Source organism: Magnolia sinica, chromosome 3 (assembly GCF_029962835.1).
Source record: "Magnolia sinica isolate HGM2019 chromosome 3, MsV1, whole genome shotgun sequence".
NCBI classification, from domain to species: Eukaryota; Viridiplantae; Streptophyta; class Magnoliopsida; order Magnoliales; family Magnoliaceae; genus Magnolia; species Magnolia sinica.
The window spans coordinates 115,233,575-115,243,177 of NC_080575.1; the positions used below are offsets into that span (position 1 = coordinate 115,233,575).

A 9,603-nucleotide genomic window follows, 5' to 3' on the forward strand; every position below is an offset into this window, starting at 1 on the left:
TGAAATGGCGAATGAGACTGAAGTTAAAGCTCTTAAAGATTATTCAGCTCCTGTCCAATTTAATGCGCCTTCATGCATAGTGTTGCCAACCACTACGGCAGCACACTTTGAACTTAAACCTGGAGTCATACAATTGTTGCCATCCTTTTATGGATTGGACAAAGAGGACCCATATCATAATTTTAAATAATTCTTAATCATTTGCTCCACCTTTAAGTTCCAAAACTTCTCCGACGATTCGATCCGCCTACGCTTTGTTTCCTTTTTCTTTGAAGGATAAGGCGAAAGCATGGTTGAATTCTCTAGAAGTTGGATCTATCACTACATGGGACCAACTGTCTAAGAAGTTCTTAAACAAGTTCTTCCCCGTTCACAAAACCAATGCCCTCCGTAGAGAAATCACTAACTTCACACAAAAAGAGGGCGAGCACTTTCATGAATGTTGGGAAAGATGGAAGGACTTGCTTCTTAAATGTCCTCACCATGGTTTTGAGAAGTGGCAACAAGTTCAATACTTCTATGACGGTCTGACACCACATAACCGTCGCATGGTTGATGCCACCAGTGGAGGGTCATTCATGACCAAAAGTGATGTCGAAGCATGGAACTTCTTTGAAACCTTGTGCGAAAATTCCCAACAGCAATGGGATTATTCAAATAGAGGTGACAGAAGTCCCCAACCACAAAAGAGAGGTGGTATATATGAGATAGGAGTCATGCCAGAGCTGAGCGCCAAGCTTGATAACCTGACAAAGAAAGTTGATGCTCTGGTATTAAATAATGGACCACCACAAACAGCTCAAGTCGAGGCATATGCCACATGTTCTAGTCTTGCCCATCCTATGCAGTCTTGTCCATCTGGTGCAGCATTCCCAGAACTTCTCTCTGAACAAGTTCATGCTATGAACACTTTTCAAAAATCTGGGAATGATCCTTACTCGAACACATACAACCCAGGGTGGGCTAGACATCCAAATTTCTCTTGGGCAAAAGGACCACAACAAGGAGGACCATCTGGAAATCCTCCCATACAACCGCACCTCCAAGTTGGCAGTCAACAACCTCAACAGTTTCCACAATATCAACAACTGCCTACACAATCAAGGAAACCATCTCTTGAGGATACACTCCATCTTTTCATGCAGAGTTCTCTCCAATTCCAAAAAGACACCCAACCAACCGTACTGGCCCAGGAAAGCTTACATGCAAATGCACAATCCATTGCCAAGTGGAAGTACAAATGGGTCAACTAGCGCCACATTGAGTGAGAGAGAGAAGGGCAAGCTCCCTAGCAACCCGAGGCTAATCCAAAGGGACAGATGAGATTGGCTCTAATTCCAACCAAGGGCAATATCATGAGCAGGCCAAATCGATCACTACCCTTAGGTCAGGCAAGCAGATTGATAACATAATAGAGATGCCTGGGGATGAATCAAATTCTAAAACAGAAGATCAAGATGAAGCAGAGAGTCATACCAATGCATCCAAAGTCCAAAAGCTCTCGACTCTCCAAGAGCCACTAATGTGCCACCTTATGTGCCCAAAGCACCCTTTCCTCAACGTCGCACCAACAAAGAAAAGAAATAACTTTGATGAAATCTTGGATGTGTTTCAAAAAGTGCAAGTCAACATCCCGTTGCTTGACGCTATCAAGCAAGTCCTTGCTTACGCTAAGTTTCTTAAAGATTTATGCACTCAAAAGCGTAAGCAGAATGTTCATAAGAAAGTCTTCCTTGCAGAGCGCTCAGCTCCATGATTCAACATAACACCCTCCTAAATTTAGGGATCCAGGAGCTCCCACCATTTCTTGCGGCATAGGAGATCATAAGATCGGGAAGGCATTACTTGATTTAGGGGCGAGTGTCAATTTGTTACCATATTCGGTCTATGAGCCTAGGACTTGGTGAGTTGAAACCGACTAAGGTAACATTACAACTAGCCGATAGATCTGTCAAGGGGCCCCGGGGTGTTATTGAAGATGTGTTAATCCAGGTTGATAAATTTTATTTTCCAGTGGATTTCATAGTTATCGATACTCAGCCTGTCCAGAATCTTCATAGTCGGATCCCAGTCATTTTGGGTCGTCCATTTTTGGCCACATCTAATGCTATTATCAATTGCGGAATGGAGTTATGAAATTGTCCTTTGGTAACATGAATATTAAACTCAATGTTTTTAATGCAGGACAAAACCCTCCGATTTGGATGACATATTTGAAGTGGACATGATCGAGAGCCTTGTGCAGGACTCCTTCCGTACATCTTTTGAAGATCCTCTTGAAACCTGCTTAGAACAATCGGGCATGGATTTTGACATTGATAGTCCCATCCAAGAAGTCAATGCATTGCTCGACTCTACTCCTATATTGTAGACTGAAAAATGGAGAGCGAAAGTGGAACCTCTCCATCCCTCTGAGACTCTTCTTGATAGCATAGCTTCCGACTCTGAGAAGAAAGGCGAGCAGGCTGCTTAATGTTCTTAGAGCATATAAGGCGGCAATTGAACGGAAGATAGTGGAAATACAGGGAGTATGCCCCACGATATGTATGGATCATGCTGTTGTGGAAATGTCGCATAACATGCAAAGGAAGCGTGATCCTAACATAGAAGAAGTCGTTCAGAAGTCCTTAAATTATTTGACGACAGTGTCGGTTGCCTTATTTCAGATAGCACAGTTCATGGGAACTCACGTCACTTGTCTGGGATCGGTTAATGAAAGTGTTGAGGTAATTTCTTTGGCGGACCCTGGTTATAAAGATTATTTCATTCATGGTCCGTTCTTGTCTGGTTCATGGTCCATTCTTGTCTAGTTGAAGACGTTAAACTTAGCGCTCCTAGGACGCAACCCAAATTTTCATTCCATTTCACTTTTCTCATTCATTAGTTCAATGTTTGTGGGTAACATTACTGCAAACCCTCACGAGACTACAACTCGTCCACTAGGGGTAACCTAGGGGTTTAAAGGCTTGTTGCATGCGCTAAATGCAATCGAAAGCACCTGCGAAAGTGGTATAGGTAGGATCTTCTTTTCTTTTTCTTTTTGTTATTTTCGCTTCTATTAATTTCTCTCTTGCCCTAACTTGCTCTTACATTGATAATTTTGGGAAGCCTCTTGATTCTCCGTCCAGGTACTATCTTTCCCTCATTTCTCTTTTATTATTCGTTGTCCCATGTGCATTACTTGTTTATTTCTAATACATTGAGGACAATGTAGATTTTCGGTTGGGGGTGGGAGATTAGGGTACCTAATCAGTATTTTCTTAGTCCTGAGGAAAATTTGTGAAAATTTTAAAATTTTTTCTGAATTTCTATTGAATTCAAAGTGACTTTGAAGGATAGTTGTGATTTTAACATTATAAGATACCTGATGTTGGTAACTAATGACTCTTAGATTCGGCCATCTGCTTGATTTCACAGTCAATTTTGAATTGTTAATCCATGATTAGACGTTGTGAACATTGATTGAGTCATGATTTTACATATCACATCTCGCTTGCACATTAAGTTTTGGTTCGATAACTCGAATGATTAACTTGGTAAAAAGAAGAATTAAAAGGCTAAGTCACATAATCTTCACCATAGGTTTGCTCCTATAGGTATAGATTTGATTCTCCATAGTTGACTTATAAAAAATGAGGCGACGAGTTTTCGCCATAGGTTTGCTCCCTATAGGTAAGAATTTGATTCCCCTCATTTACGTTATTGCTCATAAAGAAAATCAAAGGTTGGTAAAATTAAAAATAAACTGTGAGATAAGTGTTGGTTTCAAGCTTGGTTGTCACGAATTACCAATGATATCATGAGATTGACAATTGGATCTCTTAATATTTGTAAGTCGAGATTACACTTTACATTCATGGAGCTCGATGTTCAGAAATGTTCTAATTAATGGATTAATATGTTGAACTTGATTATGAAGTTTACTGTGAGCTTGATTTCAGGAGAAAATTCTACTTACCATTCATGAATCTTAGAATTTTCACATCTCAGCTGTCTGTTCACAAGTCACTTGAGTTTACAGGAATCGTCTTTTATTTCTAAAATTATTTTTCGCATGTTTTGCTCGGGACTAGCAAAATGCTGGTTGGGGGTTGTGATCAGGGTCAAATATTGCATATCAGACCCCAGTAATTACCAGATTTTACGTATATGATAATGCTTAATGGAGTATTTTAATTGTATTTTTGTTACAGGATGAAGTCAGGAGCGTTAATTGAAAATTGATGTTAAAGGCATGGATTTCATGATCCAAAGTCTCCAGAGCACGGGATAGACTCCAGAGAACCAATAATGAAGATTTTACACGCCTGAGATCTGAGGAAAGCAAGCCAAAGGGGCCCGAAAAGGGTCCAGAATGCAAGATCACATGGTTCCCGCTATCCAATCAGTTCGAAACTTCATACATGGGATGAGGGCCGTAAATTAACCGTACATATTAAATTTCAGCCATAGAAGATCTCGGGAAGTGGTCCAACGGACAGATCAGCCTATTAATCTCTAAATTGGGGCCCACCTGATATTTGGAACTGCCTCAACCTTTGTATTGACGGTTTAAATAAGTTGAGAAACAGGATGGATGGATTGGATTTCTCGAAACCATCACAGTGGACCCCATATGTATAGCATGTGTACATAGTGCACATGTGCACCGCCCGTATACCGAACGACCTGCGTCGGGTCAGCAACGCTGACCCGAACTCTTTCTTAAAAACGGAAAATCTCCGTTTCCAGCGCTCCGCGAACCGAACCGTTGTCGTCGGTTGTGGGGCCCACCTATTGTCCAAATGGACAATCCAAACCGTCCATCCGCTTCCTGAGGTCGATATCGTCATCGCCTAGATGTCCGTTTGGTTCTATACATATGTACGGACGTTAATCGCTGAAAAAACGTAAAATGGACGGTGAGTTCAAAACTCCGTGGGTTGCACCGAATCCACCCCAAAACCAGTCAATTCCTACTGATTTTTCGAGCTGAAACCAATGGACGACGTGGATTCCTGTGAAAAGTCCAGGAATGGGCCCCACAATCATCGCAGCGTCGGTTTGGCGTCCGCGTAGCGTCTTCCGCTGGCCGTTTTTGCGAAGGTTTGTGGGCCCCGTACGTCACGCGTACGGCCGATCTGACCCGTCCATCGTGTAGAGGGCTTCGAGAGCTTCAAAACCATGTTGATATTCTTCGCCCATGCGTACACACGTGTGCGGTACAGAGGCCACAAACAGGCCGTCTTGTGACGTTCAAAACTGTTTTTTTTGAGATTTCTTCTGTGGGCCGCGCTAATGGACCTTCAAAACTATCCATTCTTGACTGAAATTTCGTCCTGAATCCAATGGACGGGGTAGATTTTCCAGAAAATGCCTCTGTGGGGCCCACCGATCACGGCTGCGAAAATTTGTACTCCGAGTCCTTCTACGACTCTGCCACCGACCTCAGCCATCCAGCAGCTATAAAATGAGAGTTTTGGACGTGGGAAAGGCATTCAGAACCATTCGGAGTCATTCAGAACCAGGGGATTCCAGATCTGAAGCAAGGGAGAGAAGAAAGAGAAGAAAGAGAAGAAAGAAAAGAGAGAGAGATTGTTTGGTTTGTCGTTTTTTTTATGAATTTTATTTAATATTTTTTTATGGATTTTATGGGTCACTAATCTCTCAGCTAGGGCTGAGATGAAGCCCCTAATTTGATTAGCTCTTGTATTGGTTGATTTACTTTGAATATTAATTAATTTGTCTCTTTCTCTAAGTGGGCTTTATGGGTTTAAATTCTATACTTCTCCATCTATGAACTTGACCAAAGTATATATATGGATGTTGTTTGGATGCTTATTATAGGTGCTTGTGTCTGAGCAAGAACCGGTTTCCTATAGAGGAAGAAACAGGGTGCTTTAATGAATGTACATTCCATGTACCCGACCAAGGATATGGGATATATCATTCATGGCATTGCTTAAAGGAATTAGACAGTCTGTATGCCCGATTAAGGACACAGATTGTGCTTTCTCTATTTAAGTGGTATCAATCTAGATCAAGGTGAATCAACAGACAAAACAAGGGTTAGGATAATTAGGGGTGGATTCGAAAGTCCTAGTGCTCTCTCTCTGATTGAACTTTCTTCCCTGTTCTTAATTAATTATTTTTCATAAAATTGTGCTTAGTAATTCATTCCATTATTTGTTGGATTAGTTAAGGAGAATCATAGATTTGAATTGTGACGACCAGTCCTCGTGGGAACGATCTCGTAATACGTACCGTATCTACATCTGATTCGTATACTTGCGAGTTTAAAAATCATTTAAATCATGTTGGTTTAAATAAAACATCAGTTATCATGTAAAAGTAATAGTGACAAACAACCGTTATACATTGCAAGTGGGAATAACGGTTGTGAAAAATATGACCTATAACTACCGATAACAACCTATTGCAACCCTATATATAAAAGCTATAATAATCTTATAATGGTCAGTTACCAAGTAAATATAGATTTTTCAAAAAAAGAAAAAAAAAAAAAAAGAAAGAAAAGAAAAGAAAAAATCAACATAGCAGCATAAATATAAGTTTTTGAAGCCATTTTTTTTTTCAATCTAAAAAATAATTTTTTAAAAAAATTTAATTTTTTTTATAAAAAAAAGACTTTAATGGCTTTTATAAAAGTGGTAATCATTGCTATGACCCACATGGTAATATAATAACTTACACAACTACCACCATCATCATAAAATACCGTATTGAGCCTGAAAGAAAGTTAAATAATGAGAGGGTTGAAAATTTTTTAATATGAAAGTTTATTTTTTTATCACACCGAAGACTATCATATTTTAAAATCCACATTAAAAGCTTGGATTACATCTAAAATCTTTCCAAGAGTTACATATGCAACATATGTGTCACTATACTATTAATTTATTGGGCATATGGCTCACTGGTGATATCCCAAAACAATTAGATTATCAATCACATCACTATAATTACTTTAATATGAAGATCTACATCGTCCAAACATTATCCATGTGATCTTGTACTTGTGGCCCATTTGAGACTTGGAATTTCATCATTTTCAAGCAAAGTATATATTTCAACGGGAGTGTTACAATGATTATGTCAAACATTACATGCATACACTAATTAGATATATTAAATTTGATTTAGTAATTAAATTAAAACCTAGTAAATATACTATGCTACTTTTGGATAAGATGGGATTTTAAATTCTATGTGCTAAACTCAATAGCAAGGTTCCAAATCCAAGCTCCTAAACAAGCCCAGGTCCAACAGTGGAGCGGATTGCTTAATGAGTACTCTTACCCGGGTGGTAGACTCATAGGAGTTTCAACACCAGGTCAAGGGTTCGAGTACCCACCAGCGGTGAAATCGCACAGCATGCGTGTGTGGGGTGTGTGTGCATGTGTGTGTGGGGTGTGTGTGCGTGTCACGCCCTGAAATTTGGTACCCGAGTTGGCCAAACCCAGGTCCGAATCCCAGGTCATGATTTAATATTAAACATTTACATCTACACTTAATTAATCTCATTACAATAACAACGTTCATCAAATACAACCTTTAACTATTACAGCCTAAACTCACTTCTAAATTCTTATTATACATTTTTTTTCCATCGGTACAAATAAAAGATAAGTAAATTGATGATTGGATCTTCACTCCACTTTGCCCTTGACTAAACTCTGATGCTCTGAAATACTGTTATTTTGGGTATGAGCACAACCGCTCGTGGGATCTTATCCAACCAAATCTAAAATTTCTATATTTATATCAAACAAATAAATAATAAAAGTACTTTCTTGATATTCAAAACATAAATCAAAATATTGAATATTAAATATGACATGAAAGCGATGCTAGAATCATAAAGACGTATTGAATGCTACATTATTATGAATTCAATAATAAAATTAAATAATCATCACATCTTACAACATCATACCTAGGTGTATGGTCACGTTGTATTAACGCCCACACACTGGTACCTCGTGGTGAGGAACCCATGTATACGTTAGCTGGTCAAACTACCGCTCCAGTTGTACCTCTGACGTATGTCTGTGCATATAATTGTACTCATACGTCGTATACAAAAGAGACTCCGAAGGATCCAACGAGTTTTAGAATCTTTTACACAAGGGACACGATTACCCTAATTGCTAGCTTTAGAGTCTTTCACCCAAGGGACACAATTGCCTTACTTGCTGGCATTGAGGTTTTTCACCCAAGGAACACAATTGCCTTACTTACTGATACCACAATCATTTTTTATTTTTCTTTCTTTTTCCATAATTCCATAATCAGTAGAGATGAATGCATGTCATGAATTATTCCAAAATCAGTAGCGAAATAATTTAATTATTTAAATTCCGATGTAACAATGCAAGTTCTATACAAATGTGCAGAAATTCGATGCTGTAAAAATTCAATTCCTGAAATTTACTGAAACATCAAGCTATTTTCTTTGCCCTTTTAAAAAAAAATCAAAATTTAGAATCAAATTAATTAATATTATTTTAAACCAATTAATTTAAATCAATTACTTTAACATATATTTAAGGTCTAATTTCAAAAATAAAAGTTAGATTAAAATCTAACTCTACAAGTTAATCAGATTCAGTAAATGCTAAAATTTAGAAAAGTAGATATTAGGTATAAAGAAATTTGACAATATTAATTTGATGTCATTATATCAAATAAATAAATTTTCTAAAATACATAAAATCAGAAAGTTCATAAATGGAGGATAATCACCCACCTGATATTTGGACCATTGATTTCTTGACTAAACCATACGCCCACGACCTACTTAGCATCGCATGCTAGACCTGACCCACGCTTACGCTCTCAACGAGTTTCTCCCACTGACGCCACACATAGCATTAACTTGCTGTCTACACTCGCTGGATGCGTGAGAAGTTGAGTTTCAGGATACCATCTACCAAAAGAAAATAACACCTAAGTGGTCTATTTGATTAATGGTTTGGATTTCAGGTTAGTCTATTTAACCATGGCTGTTTCAAATCAAGGTTTTCTACTGTTCGTGTTGTTGGGCTGATATGGTACGTAAGATGAATCACTGTTTTACAATCGAAAATATCAACAATATAAATTTTTATTTCTAAGTAATAATTCTAGATATCATTTGGTTAAAACTTTAATAATTCAAATACTTAAATAAAATATTATTTTTACTATTATTTAATTTAGGAATTACAGTGAAATAATGTACAAGAAATTTTATTTAAATTCTAACTTTAATTAAATTAATTTTTTTACTTAAATAATGTTAAATATTACCATAAAAATATTTATTATTTTTATTCACTATATTCTAAAATTAAAATTTTTATTTTATTTATCACATAAACTTAACAAATACACACACGCGCGCTCGCGCGCACACACACACATATATTGAAATAACTTAATTATTTTATAACAAATTTTAATTTCTCTTTGATAATTCATTGAGAATGTATATTTAAGTTTAATCGATAAATTATTTTAATTTTAATTTAAACAAAAATTTTGAACTACAAAGAAAAGATTTTTTTTTTTAAAGTTAAAAATCTAATATTATACTTTATTAAAATTTTAATTTAATAAAGT

The 9,603-nt window shown here is 37.3% G+C and overlaps 1 non-coding gene across 1 annotated transcript; it reads right to left on the minus strand.

Moving 5' to 3' along the window:
* Positions 1-383: 383 nt before the first annotated feature.
* Positions 384-490, minus strand: LOC131241618 (small nucleolar RNA R71). Its single transcript, XR_009169178.1, has one exon. It is a non-coding gene; the product is annotated as a small nucleolar RNA R71 (small nucleolar RNA).
* Between the last annotated feature and the right edge of the window lie 9,113 nt (positions 491-9,603).